General features: G+C 46.7%; 1 pseudogene; it reads right to left on the bottom strand.

Annotated features, from left to right (window-relative positions):
• Positions 1-6,221: 6,221 nt before the first annotated feature.
• LOC143650398 (mortality factor 4-like protein 1 pseudogene) lies at positions 6,222-7,127 on the bottom strand (annotated as a pseudogene).
• Between the last annotated feature and the right edge of the window lie 11,963 nt (positions 7,128-19,090).

Raw genomic sequence — 19,090 nt, 5'->3', positions numbered from 1 at the left:
TGCCATATGCCTTTGCAATGGAGAGAGAAACCCTGAACTTCATTGGCCTTTCTTGAGTGAAAGAAAGGTGCCTTAATTCTCTTGTTGGTGCCTTAATTTGGACATTTTTATAGACTTGCTTTAATTTGGACATTTTCTTGGCCTTAGAACTGTAAACTTGCAGTTTATTAAATTCCCCTTTTTAAAAGCCGTTCTCTTCTGGCAGCTAGCAAACTAGAACGGGGCAGGGGTATGGAGAAGTTTTGGTGATGGGTGGTGGAGATGGTGGGACAATGCTGTGAGTGTCACTGATAATCACTGAATTTTTCACCTTAAAGTGACTAAAACAGGAAATGTGCTGTATATATTTTACCACAACAAATGAAAAAAAAGGTGGAGCTAGGTGGTTTGCTTGGAGGCTCAGAACACATCTATAATCTGATTCTGAAACACCATGTGTTTCTCCAAGGCCCAGAACTCTCTTTCCCACTATTGAAAACAAAGTCAGGACGCGATGTTTGGAGATAAATTCAGCTGCACTGTGCAGTGATTCCCCAGGGAACAGGCCTTTGATTTCCACTAGGTTTTCATGCATTTACTACATCAAGTTGATGTGTGTTTGCACGGGAGAGCTATTGCATATGCGACCCCCAAACAAACAATGAAAACAACACGTACACACACACACCCACACGCACGCACACAAACACACACACGCTTTAGGCTCAGAAAAGCACTGAACTTATCTTTGACTTGCAGACTTGTTTCAACGGCCCCTCAAATCAAGGGTGGTCACAACTCCCTGCCCCCAGGAGGGTACTGCAGACCCCAAGGTGAGTCTCCAGGTGGTCCCAGCAGACTCACAGGCTGACCGGTGACCCCAAAACAAACCCTAACCCCGGACCCACCCCTGGAGGAGAACCCCAGCTGGCCACGAGCTCCCAGCCTGTTCTGTTTGGGCTGGGCCTGGGGGCAGGAGACGTTCCAAAGCCAGTTTCTCCTTTGTCACCCCCTCCGCCAGCACTGCAGACAGTTTTATGCTTGTAAAACAGCAAATATGTCATCACTGCATTTTTTCAAGCAAAAAAATGTTAGCATTCGTAATTTTTTTGTTTTTTTATTGTAGAATATAACATATATATGCAAAGTAAAGAAAGAAAATAGCAACATTTTCAAAGCACGCTTCAACAAGTAGTTACAGAACAGATCCCAGCGTTTGTCATGGGCTACCATGCCACTATCTCAGGTTTTTCCTTCTAACTGCTCCAGAACACTGAAGTCTAGAAGGAATACTAACATAGTGATTCAGCAGCCATACTCATTTGTTAAATCTTATATTCTCTGTTATATCTCTTCCTCTCCTTTGATCCTTCTCCCAATCTATAGGGCAATGCCCAATCTGACTTTTTTGTGTTCAGAAGGGGTGTCCACACTAAAGGACAGGGGGATGGAATTAACTGATAATCCTGGAGAGGCTGGTGCCTCTGGGCGTCAGGATTATCTGACCTAGGAACCCTCTGGGAATTGTAGGTTCCAGGAAGGCAAATCTAGTGCATGTAACCTTTGTAGCATCTCAGTTCGAGCCCTAGGTGTTCTTAAGAGTCAACAGGAGTGATGTTGGTTGGGGTCTAGCAAACCATGGCAATTAGCACTGTCTAACTGAAGCTTGCATAAGAGCAGCCTCCAGAATAGCCTCTTGGGGTGACTCTTAGGCCTAATTATAAGTAGGCTTAGCTTCTCCTTTGCAGGAATAAGTTTCATGGGGGCAAACCCCAAGATCGAGGGCTCAGCCTGTTGAATTGGCTGTCTCCACTGCTTGCACGAATATCAGCTCCACTCGATCTCTCCTGGCCACTGATGCCTTATTTTATTACACCTCCTTTCCTCCCCCTTTTCAGGAAGGCGTTGCAATCCCACAGTGCCAGGACCAGACTCATCCCCTGGAGTCATATCCCACACCGCCAGGGAAACCCTCACCCCCTCACCCCTGAATGTCGTGTCCCATGCAGGCAGGGAGGGCAAAGATCTTCTTGGCAGAGTTAGCTTTCAATAATTCTGATTTAAAATTTTTGATATTCATTAGCTATAATGTCTATTTTGCCTTTTTTTTTTAAAAAAATAGTGACTTTATTGAGATATAATCCACACGCCATACAAGACACCCACTTTGGGTACAATTTGGTGGGTTTTGGCATTTCCACGGAGCCGTGCAACCACCAACCTTACTTTCTAGACACTTCCACCATTCCCCCCACAAAAAAAACCCATACCTATTTGCAATCACTCCTCATCTCCCCATCTATTTAATGTTAACAGAAAGTTGTGACTGTTTTAGAAGAGTAGCTTTCCAAAAACCCAAGAAGAAAGTTCAGTTTTCGGTGTTTTACTCTTTTTTTGTATGCTGTTTGTCACATTTCATTCTTTTCCCCATGTGATTATCCCGTTGCTGCAGCACCATTTGTTGAAGTTTTGTTTATTTGTTTTTTTCTTTCTTTGTTAGCTTGTTTGCATTCATTTTGGGAAGTGCATGGGCCAGGAATCGAATCCAGGTCTCCTGCATGGAAGGCGAGAATTCTACCACTGAACCACCTGCGCATCCCCTTCGATGTTTTACTTTTAATTTGTGTTTTCGATTAAAGTAGATTGAAGAATCTTGTGCTCTGAATTTAATGACATCTTATGATTTAACTCTTCAGGTCGGTCTTTTTCAACAGGATTCCTCCAGAGAAAAAAAGGCTTTACACCCTATATTAGCCAGAGTTCTATAGAGAAACAGAATCAGCAGGAGATATCTGTAAATATAAAATTTATAAAAGTGTCTCACATAACCGTGGGGATGTAGAGTCCAAGGTCTGCAGGGCAGGCTGCAAGCTGACAGCTCCAATGAAGGTCCTCAATGAACTCTCGGGAGAGGGTGGCTGAAGCAGGAGGAGTGATTGTCTCTTCTGAATCCTTCTTAAAAGCCTTCCTGTGATTAGATTAAGTGTCACTCATTGCAGAAGACCCTCCCCTTAGCTGATTAAAAATGCAATCAGCTGTGGACATAGCCAATGTGATCATGATTTAAGTCCATGAAATGTCCTCATAGCACCAGACAGGCCAGCACTTACCCAACCAGATAACCAGGCATCACCACCTGGCCAGGTTGGCACGTGAACCTGACTATATCACACACCCTGAGGCATCCCTGTCTCTGCTGAATCCCTTTCTCTCCTCCACACCTGCAATGGTTGCAAATTTTGTCCCAGTCCTGGAAGGACGAAGACCAGTGTTCTCTTCCACCGTCTTCTGTGTCCTGACGTTCAGAGGAGGGACCCTGATGGAGAAATATCTAAACTTCTGATGTTTAGAACATTATCTTAACAACCTCAAATTACAGGAAGATTCAAACAATACAGACATAATTGGTGTTGAGATTAAGATGAGCAAAATAAATTGTATGGAATATATAATCATTTATGAGTTATTGTGTTTTTATTTTATATAAGATATCCAAAGGTCACCAACCTGTCCACAAAAGATCAGATACAGACACAATAATAATTAAATTCTTTCATCTTGGATGTTTTGCCAACTTATAAAAATCACAGCGTCATGCTTTCGTACTGTTGTTGTTAGAAATGTATGTTTGTTAAGGTAGGAGGGATAGAACATGCTGTGTTTAACTGCCTGCCAGCTTGGTTTATATCATTAAAATATTTAGGCATATGGTCTGCAGATTTTCCATCTGTACTGTTTTTCCTGAGCCCCCCGAACATAATAGCTGATTATTTACTCATTTGAATATTTCACCACTCAGTCACCTATTTTCCTACTGGTGGACATTTATATTATGTATCAGCTATCTGTTGCTGAGTAACAAATTATTCCTAATGAAAAATGTGGCTGAATAACTATTTGTTATCCCCACAGTTTCTATGCATCGGAAATTCAGAAGCAGCTCGGCTGGGTCTGGTTCAGGGATTTGTATGAGGCTGCAGACAAGATGTCAGTCAGGCTGCCTCCATCAGAGGGTTCCACTGGGGCCACAGGATCTTCTTCCTTGACGGCTTGCTCACACAATTAGCAGGATTGTGCTGGATGCTGGTAGGAGATGTGGTTCCTCCCCAGGTGGGCTTCTCCAGAGCTGCTCCCCCTACATGGTGACCAGCTTCCCCCAGAGTGAGAGATCCAGGAGGTGGGAAGGGGGTGAGCCCAGTGGGAGGCTGCTCTTTTTATGATCTGGCTTCTGAAATTGCCTTCCATCCCTTCTGCCACATTCATTAATTAGAGGCAAATAGCCAATCTGACCCCCAATCAAAGGGAGGGGAATTAACTCTGCCTTTCGATGGAAGCAGAGTTGAAGTATTTGCAGATTTTTTTTCTCAGTTGAGGCGCTGTATTTAATAACTTTTTTTCTTCAGGGTTGAAGTTTATTTTTTTTAAACTTTTTATTCTATAGTATAACATATACAAAGCAAAGAAATAAAAAAGCATTAGTTTTCAGAGCACTCTCTAACACGTAGTTACAGGACAGATCCCAGAGTTTGTCATGGGTTACCATATGATCCTCTCAGATTTTCCCTTCTACCTGCTCCAGAATATAGGAGGCTAGAGGACTTAAATGCTTTTTTATCATCACAATTGAATTTTTTCCTTCATTTTTTTTTGTGAAAAATAACATATATACAAAAAAACTATAAATTTCCAAGCACAGCACCACAATTAGTTGTAGAACATATTTCAGAGTTTGACATGGGTTACAATTTCACAATTTTAGGTTCACTTCTAGCTGCTCTAAAATACTGGAGACTAAAAGAGATATCAATTTACTGATTCAGCATTCATATTTGTTTGTTAAATCCTATCACCTTTGATCTTTCTATTCCTCTCTTTAGGGGTGTTTGGGCTATGACAATTCTAAATTTTTTATAATAGAAGGGTTTATCACTAATATGGGGTAGGGAGATGGAACTAGCTGATGTTCTGGAGAGGCTGGGCCCTCTGGGTTTCAGGACTTACCTGGACCAGGGACCTATCTAGAGGTTGTAGGTTTCTGGAAAGTTACTCTAGTGCATGAACCCTTGTGGAATCTTATATATTGCCCTAGATGTTCTTTAGGATTGGCTGGAATGGTCCTGGTTGGGGGTTGGCAGGTTATGACAGGTAGCAAGGTCTACCTGAAGCTTGCATAAAAGCAACCTCCAGAGTAGCCTCTCGACTGTATTTGAACTCTCTCTGTCACTGATACTTTATTAATTATACTTCTTTCCCCCCTTTTGGTCAGGATGGAATTGTTGATCCCTGGTGCCAGGTCTGGATTCATCCCTGGGAATCATCTCCCACGTTGCCAGGGAAACTTTCACCCCTGGATGTCATGTCCCACATAGGAAGAGGGCAACATTCTCAATTTTAGATATTTTCATTGTTCCCAAGGGGACTTTGCAAATCCTTTTTACTCTCTGCCCAAATTACTCTGGGATATATTGAGGCATCACATTAACCTGTACAAACCAACAAGATGCAGGTGTATTTTCAAACCCACACGTTATTTCTGATTTTCTGATATTAGAACAGCGTCCCGAGCTGTGTTTCATTGTTTCCTGTGCACCTGTACCAGGTACATACAAGCAACCTCAGAGATAACGTAGGCTGGGGTCCAGATCGCCGGGACAAAGCAAACCATGCACTAAAGCAAGTCACCCGGGATTTCTGGTTTCCAGTACCTGTAAAAGTTAATGTTACATTATACTGTCGTCTCTTAAGTGTGGGTGGTGGTCTGGAGCTGTATGTAGCCCAGGAAAACATATTGTAGCTACACAATGCATTGCGTCTATCATGTTAAAACGTGCATTAGACACAAATACAAAAACCATGAGACGAGCCACCATTCTTCATCAATCTGAGCAAAGATAAAATGCCTAAGGAACAACATGGATGACTTGCAAAGGATGGGCTCTTTACTCTAAGCACCATAAAAAAAAAAAAAGAAAAGAAAGAAAAAAGAGCACAAATGGATGAGTGTGTTCAGTTATATACACTGAATTGAACCTTTGGCACTAATCAGAGCATTTTCTCATATAGCATTAACACATATTATAAAAGTGCGTAGTGTCAAAGGAATAGAACCACCAGCATTCAAAAGCAGCTTTGTCAATTAGGCCATAAAACACTCCACAGCATGTCTCTCTGTTGTCCATCACTGAATACACTGGCAGCAATTTTGAAATGAAAAAAAAAAAAAAAAAAAAGGAAGAGAAAAGTAAAAAGGAGCATAACCCCTTTTATTTTCTGTTTAAAATTAAACAGAAAACAAACATACATCAATTCTGTTATACGCTAACATTTTCAAAGTACATCATTTGTACAAGAGAAGGACTAGGAACAAAACTGTGTTAACAGAGATTCAAACGCGAGTGAGTGTCAGCAGTCTCACACGGCTTTCCGATGGTACTCGGGAGGAGCCACTTCATAATCACTGGCACTAAACAAAGTTGCAGAATTCTTTGCCAGATACTTTAGGAAATCATGAAGATAGTTCAGTAATAAAGCAAGGCTCTTCTCATCCAGAGGTGTATAGGCCAACATTGCTCCAATTCGTACAAATAATCTCAGAAGGTGTGGCGCTCCATACACCTGGGACATGGGTGCATCAGGGTGATCAGCAAGGATTTCAGCATACTGTGGTCTCTCAAATTTGTAGAGCAACTGAGTGCCCAACATCACATTGAAGTATTCTTTTATCCCTGCTACAACTTCATTAACAGCATATTCCTTATTATCGGTGTTTCCTCGAGATTTCTTGTAATTTGCATAATCCTCTAGAATGGAGTCCACATTCTTCTTGGCAGGAAGATAAAAGAGCTGTTTTTGTCTGGTAATTAAGTCCCAGTCATCAACAAGCCATGGTTTTAGTTCTTCAGGAATCTTTACTTTAACTTCAACTCTGTTCATGAATGTCTCCTCGTTTTCAACCGTGGGGTCTACTTGGGCCCTTTTCTTCCGAGGAGGCTGCGGTGTCTCACTGGTACTGCCACCATCTCCATTTCCAGGAGTTTTCTGTTTGTTCTTTTTTGTTTTCACTTCAACATTTTTCTGCTGCAGACCAGATGTCTTCTTTCCTGGGGCAGCCCCTCTCATCTTCCCCTCTGCATATTGCTCCTGATTGGCTTTTTGAAGTTCTCTCTGTTTCTGCAGATTGGTGTCCACATATTTGAGTACTCTGCTTTCTGGAACCCACTCATCCCAGTTTTTATTCCAACCACTGTAATGTATGAAGTATTTCACTTGTTTGTCCTTTATGGCCACCTTTTAATCTTACTCCATTCCTGTGGGTGTGAACCCACCGTAAGTAGGGCTTTTCAATGAGGTTATGCAGGTAAGCTGTGGCCCAGTTCAACCAGTATGGGGCTTCACTCTGCTACTGGAGTCCTTGATAAGAGCAGTGAAATTCAGACACACACACAGAGAGAGAAAGCCACTGAGGGAATAGCCCGGAGCTGCAAGTCTGCAGGACCAGGAGAACCCGCCATATGCATTGCCATGTGGCAAGCCAAAGACCAAGATGGCCAGCAGCCAGCCCCACGATGCCTGTCTTTGGAAGGAAAGCATCGCCTTGAGGGTGACTCGATTTGGACCTTCTCCCAGCCTCAAAACCATGAGCTGGTAAATTCCCCCTTTTATTTTCATGACACCAAACCATTGCATGGTATTTGCTCAAGCACGTACGGAAACTAATCAGTGTGAAATAGCTTTATATGAAAAAAAAATACAATGTACATACCTTAATTAAATTGTGACACAGAGACACAAAGTGGGCACATGGTGTTGGAAAAGCAACACCGATAAAACTTGCTCAGTGCAGACTTGCCACAAACCATCAATTTGTAAACAAAAAATGGTGGTGTGAAGGTGGCTCGGTGGCAGAATTCTCGCCTGCCATGCTGGAGACCTGGGTTCGATTCCCAGTGCCTGCCCATGCCAAAAAAAAAACACCCACAAAAAAACACCAGTATCTGCAAAGCACAATAAAGCAAAACACAATCAAACAAGGTTTTCCCGTAACCCAGAAGTGGAATGAGAGGGTTACGGGTGACTGCATCTGAAATCTCACCAGTTGCAAAAGTGCTTCTGTGGAACGCATTTCTCAACCAATGAGGAGTCAAAACCAAAAGGCGAATCATTCAAATCCGCCAACTCGGTCTCCAATTCCAACTCTTTTCCTGCAGCCCCACCACCCTCCCTTCTCCTTCGCTGGCACAGCGGTTTGTTCTTTGGCTCTGCCAGGGTCACCGAGCGCTGGCTGGTTCCGGAACCTTCCACCCAGCCTCCTGGCTTTCGTCTTCACTCCTACACAGGCCCCTCCCACCCTGTAGCCAGAGAGACATTCTAAAAACATAAACCAGATCCTGCCACTCTCCTGTCTACAGACCTCGCCAGGGGCTTGCCCTCATGATTTAGAATAAAATCCACATTCTTGCGAAGACTTGTGGGGGCTCTGCCTGGCCTGATCTTCCCAGGTGTATCTCCTTATTCTAAATCTCTGACCTCCTTTTCCTTTGGCTTTTCGAACACCCCAGGCGTGCTGACTGCCCAGGGCCCTTGCACTTGAGGCTCCTGACAGGCTCCTTCTTTTTCATGCAGAACTTGGCTGAAATCGTGCCTCCTCCTTCTAGAAACTTCCACCGGCTCATCTCATCTGACGCCCTTTCTCCCCACTGCCTTTTCTCTGTCCCCTTGTCCTGTTTCATCTCCTTTACAGCTCTGACTGGTCTTTTTTTATGCACCTATTGTCTGTCTCCCTAGACCGTGAGTCCCAGTGGGCCGGGACGCTCCCACCCTGGGGAACCTAATATCTGGCAGAGAATGGGCCCTCCGTGGGTGCATAGCAGGTGGCACTGTGGGTGCATATGCACAACTGTGGCTCGGCTGTTATCTGGGACTTGGTTTCTGGAGGTTCCCCAACCCACCGCCAACGTGTGGCCCATGGTGCCTTGGTCTGTGCCAGGCAGAGGTGCCTACGTGACCGGCCCCAATAAAACCCAGTTGCTGAGTCTCCAACGAACTTCCCTGGGAGAAGTCACCTCACATGTGTCATCACATGTCGCTGCTGGAGGAATTAAGCACGTCCTCTGTGACTCCACCGGGAGGAGAATCCAAAAGCTTCTGCCTTGTCTTGGCCCCATGCACCTTTACCCTTTGCTAAATTGTGCTCTGCATCCCTTTGCTGGAATAAAGCTTAGCTGTAAGACAATATGCTGGGGAGTCCTCCAAGCAAGTCATCATAGGTGGAGAGGTCTTGGGGAACCCCCATCCCAGAGTCCCTGGATTTTGAGACCTCACAGTGCAGTTATTTGCACGCAAGCTTTTGTTAATCTTGTGGAGACAGCTGTTTCTTTTAATCCTGATTCAATATGTAGGCTGGAAAGTTTTGATTAGATGATCTCCACGGAGACACAACATGCCCAATTGAGGGTGTCATCTTTTGATGAGATGGAGATGTGACTCCACCCACTCTAGGTGGGTCATGATTAGATTACTAGAGTCTTTAAAAGAGGAAACATTTTGAAGAGTTAGAAATGACAGAGCCGACAGAAATGACAGAAGCCTCAGAGCCAAAAGAGAGAGCAGAGGTAGACACTTGGAGAACAGCTGCTTCAGGGAACAGAGACACGGATGTTTGGAGATGCATAGAACCCAGCAGACGTCGCCATCAGATGTTAAGCAAACCAGAACCATGCCACAACCCAACTCACAGAGGTGCTCCTGACCCATCAGATTTCCTTGAATTAAGGTATCTTTATCTGGATGCTTCAGTTTGGACATTTTTATAGGCTTAGAATGTAAACTTGCAACTTCCAAAATTACTAAATTCCCTTTTAAGAAACTCTTCCATTTCTGGTATATCACATTCTGGCAGCTTAACAAACTAATGCAGCAGGGGTAAGTGCCATGTCCCTGCTGATCAAGGAAAACCTGGAGTCCAGGATGTTCCCAAGGTCACACAAAGTGACGGACAAGACACAAAAATCCAGGGGCCCTGTGGTAGTTAGATTCGGGTGTCAACTTGGCCAGGTGAAGGCACCTAGTTCTGTTGCTGTGGACATGAGCCAATGTACATGAACCTCATCTGTTGCTGATTACATCTGCAGTGGGCTAGGAGGCGTGCCTGCTGCAATGAATGACGTTTGCGTTAATTGGCTGGTGCTTAAATGAGAGACTCAACACAGCACAGCCCAGGCAGTTCCCCATTCCTCACCTCAGCACTTGCAGCTCAGCCCAGTGCTGCCTTTGGAGATGCAGAAAGAAATCACCCCAGGGAAAGCTGTTGGAACCCAGGGGCCTGGAGAGAAGGCCAGCAGAGACCATCCTGTGCCTTCCCACATAAGAAAGAACCTCAGATGAAAGTTAGCTGCCTTTCCTCTGAAGAACTAACAAAATAAATCTCCTTTTATTTAAAAACCATTCCATCTCTGGTGTGTTGCATTCCGGCAGCTAGCAAACTAGAACAGGCCCCGATGCCACCTCTCCTGCTCAGTTTCCTGCTGTCTCTATTTAAAACACACCCCAATCTAAGCACGGGCTGGAGCCCACCCAGCGTTGAGGTCGTAGACCTGCTCCAGGTGGGCCCCAGGCCTCTGAGCTGGCAGATGGGCCCGTGGTCTGGCTCCATGCTGGGCCGGCCCCGCCTCTGACCCCACTGGTCCCTCAAGGTCCCGGACTCTGCTTTGGGCAGCCGGCCTCGCCGAGGTGGGGGGCACGCGGTCAGCGCTGGAGGAAAGCCCAGGCCCAGGCACGCTGGGTGGGGCTCCAGCTCCACATCGCAGGGGATCTCCTGGCTCCAGCCTCCTCCTGGCCTGGCTGTCCCCTTGGACTGGTGATTAAAGGGCGGCGACAGCAGCAGTTCCACGTGTGCCATCTGCTCCGACAGTGCCCACAAGGGAGTGGGGTGTCTCTGCTCTCTGCTTAGAGACACGGGGCCCTCTTCCTGCAGCCCTGGGTTGGCTTTGCCTTGGTGGCCTCTCTCCAGTTTGCATCATCGCCTTCCCCACCCCCAAACCCCTCCGTGTCCAAATGAGCCCCCAGAAAGGGAAGTGGGTCTACGGTGATTGGCTTCGATCCTGAGTCACAGGAAAAGCAGTGGACCCCAAAACAAATCCAGCAAGGAGAAAGGAGAGCATGGAATCGGGGACTCCGGCTGAAGGCCACGTCTTAGAAACCACGCAGGAGGCCCAAGGCACCCACATCTAAGGGCAATGTCAGCGCCGGGCTCCCTGCGCTCAGATCTACTCCTCAGTTGCACAGAAAGCTTCCAGGGCTCCCATATCAATGCACGAAGCTCCACATGGGGAGGGAAACTGCCACCCGGCTACCCCACCAGCTGCTGACCTCCTATGTCCAGCAGCGCCACCCTCCGAACCAGGCATCCCCGGTAGCTGAGGTGGTGCCAATTGCAGGTGGCAGGACTGCGGCGCCAGCCTTGGGCCCGAGGAAGCATGACAGACAGCCGGACTCAGGTCAAGGCTCCATCTCCACCTGGCATCACTGTTGAACTCTCTCCACTCAGGGAGGTCTGCTAACAGGAGAGCTGGATCATTCTCTGGGGGTGGGGGTGGGGGGCCCCGTGCCTGGAGAGGGGAGTTGAGCAGCCACCCTGGACCCCCCCAACTCGAGGTCTATAGTCCCCCCACCCAATTCCCCCAGTGTGACCCCCCAGCTGAGAACCCCCGGCCTGGGACAAGCTCCGGCCTGGGGGGCTCAGCTTTGCAGCCTGGGCCCCAAGTGTTAGCGTCCCGGCCTGGCTCCTGCCTGTTACATTCTAGAACCCGGGAGGTTGGCGCAGGGCGGGGACCGGCCACTGCCTTGGAACTGGGTCCCAACAGTGCCTTCGAGATCACAAATGAAAAAGGACACGTTTCTCCCATACATGACCCTGGACAGTGACTCTTGGGCCTGCCAAAGCTTGAAGCCAGACTGAAGGGAGAACCAAGAAAGCCTGGCTGCAGAGCCGCGGGCAGCCCGCCCATCCTGCCTTCTGCCAGAATTCTGGGGCGGAGGGGGAATTCTTGGGTTGCTGCTTGCTGTTTTTTTGTTTTATTCGTCCTGTTTTCTTATTAAGCCCTTAAAGGGTAGCAGCGGTGGAGAGGCTGGTTTGCTATGGGTTATGCGGGATCAGATTCCATGCCAGCTCTGAGGTTCCATGGGGGCCGGTGGGGGGCCGGGGGGATGTCACTATACACCCCGAGGTGCCCAGGACCCCCTCCTCCGGGAGGCAGGGCCATTCTCCTCCTCCCCTATAAGGCTGTCGTCAAGTTGGATGGCACCAATGGGATGCAGCTTCTGTGCACGGCGCTAGGACACAGGGGACAGGTAAGGAAAACACCAAGACGCGCCATCTGGAGAAGAGAGGCTGGGCCAACAGCCAGGTGGGCATGGAGGCGGGGAGTGTGCTGGGTGTCTGGGGTGGCCGCCGGGGATTTCAGAGAGGAGGGGATCAGAGGGTGAGCTCGGACACCAGAGTGGGAGCTGGCCAGGAAATGGTCTTGGGTGGGAAGGGTGAAGGGAGGGGGTGGGAGGTGGGCTAGGGGGAGGGGGGAGCTTGGGTGCTGGGTGGAATCTGGGTTTTAGCCGGCAAGCCACAGAGTCACGGGGCGGGGGGGGTTTCTCTCGACAGAATACACAAGACATCATCTCTCCTGCAAAGCCAGCTCCCCACGGCCTGGGGCCCTACTAGCAGCTACACAGAGCTCTGCAGAGCAGGCTTGCAGAGCAAGTGCTGATAAGGATCAAAATGGGTAACCGTGACCCCAAAAGGGGAACCCACCAGCACCCAGCGAGCTGTCTGTGTGGGGTGGGGGGTAAAAATGAGTAATGGTGGGGGCAGTCCATGTCGTTTAGCAAGGTTTTACGAGGAAGTGGGGCATGGAGTTCCCCTAGAATGAGGAGGACATGTCGTTCCGGGATGACGGGTGTCACGCCCCCGCCTCGCCCCGCTCCCCCGTTCTCAGAAGAGAGCCTGGGATGGCAAGAGTCCAGGGCAGGAGGAGTAAAGGGGGGAATGGAAGGGTTTTGTGGCTTCTCTGAATATGGCAGTGGTTGGAGCAGCTAAAATATCTGGAACCAGATTAATCTGACAAGACACAGGGGCTCGATGTCCTTAGTTCCCAAGATAAAGAAAGTGGGCTCCTTCCCCACCCCCCACCACCCCGAGGTTTCTAAAGACGAACTGGATGATGCACAAGGCATGACAGGAGGTCCCCTCTGTGAGGAAGGGGTGGCAGGGGAAAAAAGATCCAAGGCCCACCCAAGGATCCAGATGCACACGTGGGCGGTCAGCACCGGAAATTGGCAGAATTTGGGGATTTAGATCAGGGATTAAAAGCAGGCCTTTAAAGGGCCGGAGAGGAAACAAATTCAGCTTTGCAGCCTGGCTGGTTGCTGTGGCAACTCCTCAACGCTGCCACTGTAGCTCCAAAGGAACCACAGAGGACGTGGAAATCATGGGTGTGGCTGGGTGCTGATAAAACTTTATTTACAAGAACAGGCGGTGGGCCAGATGTGGCCCCTGGCCCATGGCTAGCCAACCCCTGATTTGGAGGGAAGAGGTAGTATGGCGGTTTGCAGCTGTATGTATGTACCCAGAAAAACATGGTCTTAAATCTAATCCATGCCTGTGGGTGTGAACCCTTCTGATGAGGTGACTTCTGTTAAGGTGGGGCCCAGCTCAACCAGCATGGGTCTTCACCTATTACTGAAGTCCTTTATAAACTGAGCGAAATACAGACAGAAGTGCTCTAGTTTGCTAGCTGCCTGAATGCAATATACCAGAAACGGAATGGCTTTTAAAAGGGGGAATTTAGTGAGTCACTAGTTTATAGTTCTAAGGCCGAGAAAATGTCCCAATTAAAGCAAGTCTATAGCAATGTCCAATCTAAGGCATCCAGGGAAAGATACCTTGGCTCAAGAAGGCCAATGAAATTCAGGGTTTCTCTCTCAAGTGGGAAGGCACATGGCGAATATGGCATCATCTGCTAGCTTTCTCTCCTGGCTTCCGGTTTCATGAAGCTCCCCGGGAGGCGTTTTCCTTCTTCATCTCCAAAGGTCGCTGGCTGGTGGACTCTCTGCTTCATGGTGCTGCAGCATTCTCTGCTCTCTCTGAATCTCTTTCATTTTCCAAAAAGTTTCCTCTTATTTTATAGGACTCCAATACACCAATCAAGACCCACCCAAATGGGTGGAGACATGTCGTCACCTAATCCAGCTTAACAACCACTCTTGACTAAATCACATCATCCAGGGAGATGATCTGATGATAGTTTCAAACATACAGTATTGAATAGTGATTATTCTCTTTATGAAATGGGATTTTGATTAAAACATGGCTTTTGTAGGGGGCATACATCCTTTTAAACCAGCACAAGAAGTAAAAAGAAAACCAGAGGAAGCAAGAAGCTGAAGTTCAACAGATCCCGGAAGAGAAGGCAGAGGCCAGGAGAGGCTGCCATGTGCCTTGTCATGTGACAGATGAGCCAAGGATCACCAGCCAACCCTAGAGCACCACAGTCTTTAGGGAGAAAGAAATGCCTTGACGACACCTTAATTTGGACCTTCTTTTAGCCTCAAAATCCTAAGCTGATAAATTCCCATTGTTTAAGCCAAACCATTTCACGGTACTTGCTTGAGCAGCCCAGGGAATGACAGATGGAAAAGCACCTTAAAATGGTCCTGCCAGCCTCCAAAATTTCTGACTTACGGGAGTCACATCCAGAGCATGCAAGATGGAAACAGGGCAGTCCCCTGAATGTGACTGTTCTAGTTTGCTAGCTGCCAGAATGCAATATACCAGAAACGGAATGGCTTTTAAAAGGGGTGATTTTAACGAGTTGCTAGTTTACAGTTCTAAGGCCGAGAAAATGTCCCAATTAGAACAAGGCTATAGTAATGTCCAATCAAAGGCATCCAGGGAAAGATACCTTGGTTCAAGAAGGCCGATGAAGTTCAGGGTTTCTCTCTCAAGTGAGAAGGCACATGGTGAACACAGTCAGGGCTTCTCTCTCAGCTGGAAGGGCACATGGCAAATACGGCGTCATCTGCTAGCTTTCTCTCCTGGCTTTCTATTTCATGAAGCTCCCCGGGAGGCCTTTTCCTTCTTCATCTCCACAGGTCACTGGCTGTTGGACTCTGCTTCGTGGTGCTGCAGCATTCTCTGCCCTCTCTGAGTCTCTCTGAATCTCTCATTCTCCAAAATGTTTCCTCTTTAATAGGACTTCAGAAACTAATCAAGACCCACTCAAATGGGTGGAGACATGTCGTCCCCTAATCCAGTTTAACAACCATTCTTAACCAAATCACATCAACCAGGGAGATGATCCAATCACAGTTTCAAACATACAGTATTGAATAGAGATTATTCTACCTTTAAGAAATGAGATTTATATTAAAACATGGCTTTTCTTAGGGGGCATACTTCCTTTCAAACCAGCACAGTGACGGAAAGCTTCTAGAAGGACAGGTAACAGGAAACGCTGTTCACAGCCCACAGCAGAGGCTTGAGCTGAGGTGATGAGGATGAACGCAAATGCCGAGGGCTGGGGGAGGGGACCTCTGGGCTAGGATTAGCAGCTGGAAACAGATTGACAATTGTGCCGATTTGAAAGTGTCCTGTACCCCAGAAAAGCCATGTTCTCTAGTCCTCATTCCATATTACTGGGTGGGATCTTTTTTATTGTTTCCGTGGAGATGTGACCCACCCAATGTGGGTGGGACCTTTTCATTAGGTGGTTTCCATGGAGACGTGTCTCTACCCATTCGAGGTGGGGTTGCTTACTGGAGTCCTTAAAGAGGGAACCACTTTGAGAAAAAGCTTTAGAGTCCACACAACCAGAGATCTTTGGACACAGAAGAAGGAAAACATCCCTGGGGAATCCATATGAAGCTGACATCGCCATGTGCCTTCCCAGCTGACAGAGGTATTCCGGATGGCATCGGCCTTTCTTGAGTGAAGGTAACCTCTTGTTGGTGCCTTAGTTTGGACATTTTCACGGCCTTAGAATGATAAATCTGCAACTTAATAAATTCCCTTTTTAAAAAGCCATTCAGCAAAAAGAGAGAAAAAAAAGAGAAGATAAGATTTAACAAATGAATATGACTGCTGAAAAAATATATTGATATTTCTTTTGATCTCTAGTGTCTTGGAGCAACTAGAGGAAAAAATGAAAAATCGTGGAACTGTAACCCATACCAAACTTTAAAATCTGTTGTATAACTCTTATTAAAATGTACTTGGAAATTAAAAAAAAAAAGCCGTTCCATTTCTGGCATATTGCCTCCTGGCAGCTTAACAAACTATGACAGTAACCCATTGCCTATGGGCCAAATCCAGCCCACTGCCTGTTTGTGTAGAGACTGCAAGCTTTTTATGTTTTTTGGAAAAAGTTAAGAGGATATCTCTCTCCAGCCAACACAACAAGCAATCTCACCACCCTCCCCCGTCTACGTGGGACATGGCTCCCAGGGGTGTGGACCTTCCTGGCAAGGTGGGACAGAAACCCTGGAATGAGCTGGGACTCAGCATCAAGGGATTGAGAAAACCTTCTCCACCAAAAGGAGGAAGAGTGAAATGAGACAAAGTGTCGATGGCTGAGAGATTCCAAACAGAGTTGAGAGGTTATCCTGGAGGTTATTCTTAGGCATTAAGTAGATATCACCTTGTTAGTCAAGTTACATTCCTCTTAAGGGAGAGGCTGGAGGGAACTGCCTGAAAATGTAGAGCTGTGTCCCAGTAGCCATGTTTCTTGAGGATGATTGTATAATGATATAGCTTTCACAATGTGACTGTGAAAACCTTGTTTCTGATGCTCCTTTTATCTACCTTATCAACAGATAAGTAGAACATATGGAATAAAAATAAATAATAGGGGGAACACATGCTAAAATAAATTTAGTTTGAAATGCTAGTGATCAGTGAAAGCAGGGGTAAGGGGTATGGTAGGTATAATCTTTTTTTTTCTTTTCTGTGTTCGTTTTATTTCTTTTTCTATTGTCTTTTTATTTCTTTTTCTGAATTAATGCAAATGTTCTAAGGAATGATGAATAGGCAACTAAGTGATGATATTGTGAATTACTGATTATATATGTTAATTTTTAATTTGGTTTGTTAATTTAATTAATAAATAATTTTTAAAAAGTTAAGAAGATAATATGTGAAATTTGCATCTCAGTATCCATAAATAATGTTGCTTATGACACAGAGCCTCGTCCATCTGTTCTCATATTACCTAGGGTATGGCCAGCATGGTGAAAAATGCGTACTCTCTGGCCCTTTGTGTAAAACATAAAACGACGATCAGATCTTTGGCTCCCGCCTCTGGGGCCTGGGGCCCATCAGAAGCCAGTGGCAGGTGGGCCGGGCAGCTCCGCTTCTGGAGAGTGGCGGGTGGCAGAGGAGTCTCCACGTGTGTCTTCCCTGGCACAGCTCACCCTCTGGCCAGCTGGCTATAGCTCCTTCCCAGCCAGGGTCCCCCGAGATGGGGCTGACGTGGACAAAGCCACCGGAGGTGGGGAACGCGCAGAGCGGCACTTCCAGTTCACACTGGCCAGGGCCCGGAGAGCAGAGGGAATGATGGACAGGGCCCCTTTGGACTGTAATCTGCCACGTCGTGGTTTTAGGAATCAAACAAGCCGAAAAAAAAAAGTGATTGTTCTAGGTTGCTAGCTGCTGGAATGCAGCATAGCAGAAACAGAATGGCTTTTAAAAGGGGGGATTTATTAAGTTGCTTGTTTACAGCTCTAAGGCCAAGAAAATGTTCCAATTAAAGCAAGTCTATAAGAATGTCCAAATTAAGGGACCAACAAGAGGTGACCTTCACTCAAGAAAGGCCGATGGGGTTCAGGGCTTCTCTCTCCTACTGGAGAGGCTCATGGTGAACACGGCAACGTCTCCTAGCTTTCTCTCCAGGCTTCTTGTTTCATAAAAGCTCCTCCAGGGGCCCTCATCTCCAGAGGTCTCTGGCTGTGTGGGCTCTCTCATCTCTTGTGGAACTTATGCTCTCCCATATTTTTCTCACTATTCTCATCATCCTGAAGCTTTCTCCAAAATGCTTCCTCTTTGAAAGGATTCCAGGAAACTAACCAAGACTTACCTGGAATGGGTGGAGACACATCTTTAACCTAATCAAGGTTACTACCCACAATTGGGTGAGTCACATCTTTGTGGAGATAGCCTAATCGAGTTTCCAACCTAGAGTACTGAATAGGGATTAAAATAAAGGGTTGCTCCCACAAGATTGGACCAGGATTAAAACATGGCTTTTCTAGGGTACATTATCCTTTCCAACTGGCACAGTGATCTTGAGTGGCGGGTCCCACTCAAGGGTGATTCTGGCTCCAGGGGACATTTGGGCAGTGTGTGGACACATTTTTGGCTGTCGTGACTGGACAGGCTCTACTAACAGCTAGTGGGGGGGCTGTCCAACCTCCCCCACCTCCCACTCTGGAGAATGATGGAGAACCAGGGGTGGGGGGCCTCAGGCTGAGAGGCGGGGGATTGGAGCGAGCATCCCATAGGGAAAAGCGGGTGAGTATGGGAGCAGATGGGTCACTCCTGCCCAGGTCTGGGGGTTTTCCCACAGCAGGAGGCTACTGCCCATGACTTCTCGTCTTTTTCTCCACTTAGGCAAAAAAGACAGCTCCATTTCAGAGGGCCTTTTGCTGGGTCCTTTTAAGAGTTGGATGTAATGTTTCTTTCTTTTTTTTTTTTTCCAATACATGGGCAGACACCGGGAAATGAACCTGGGTCCCCGGCATGGCAGGCGAGAATGCTGCCACTGAGCCACTGTGGCCCACCCGGATGCAATGTTCCTTGAAGATGACTGTATAATGATATAGCATTTGCAAAGTGACTTTGTGATTGTGAAAACTTTGTGTCTGATGCTCCCTTTATCTATGGTATGGACAGATGAGTAAAACATACGGATTAAAAATAAATAAATAATAGGGGGAACACATGTGAAAAAAAATAATAGATGGATACACGGGGGAAAATGTACCTATTGCAAACTATGGTTAACAGTAACATTTTAATATTCTTTCATTAACAGTTAACAAATGTACCGCACCAATTCTATGGGCCAAT

Source organism: Tamandua tetradactyla, chromosome 11 (genome assembly GCF_023851605.1).
Source record: "Tamandua tetradactyla isolate mTamTet1 chromosome 11, mTamTet1.pri, whole genome shotgun sequence".
NCBI lineage: Eukaryota > Metazoa > Chordata > Mammalia > Pilosa > Myrmecophagidae > Tamandua > Tamandua tetradactyla.
Note: the sequence above shows the minus strand (reverse complement) of the source record. Positions and strands in the feature narration are given on the sequence as shown.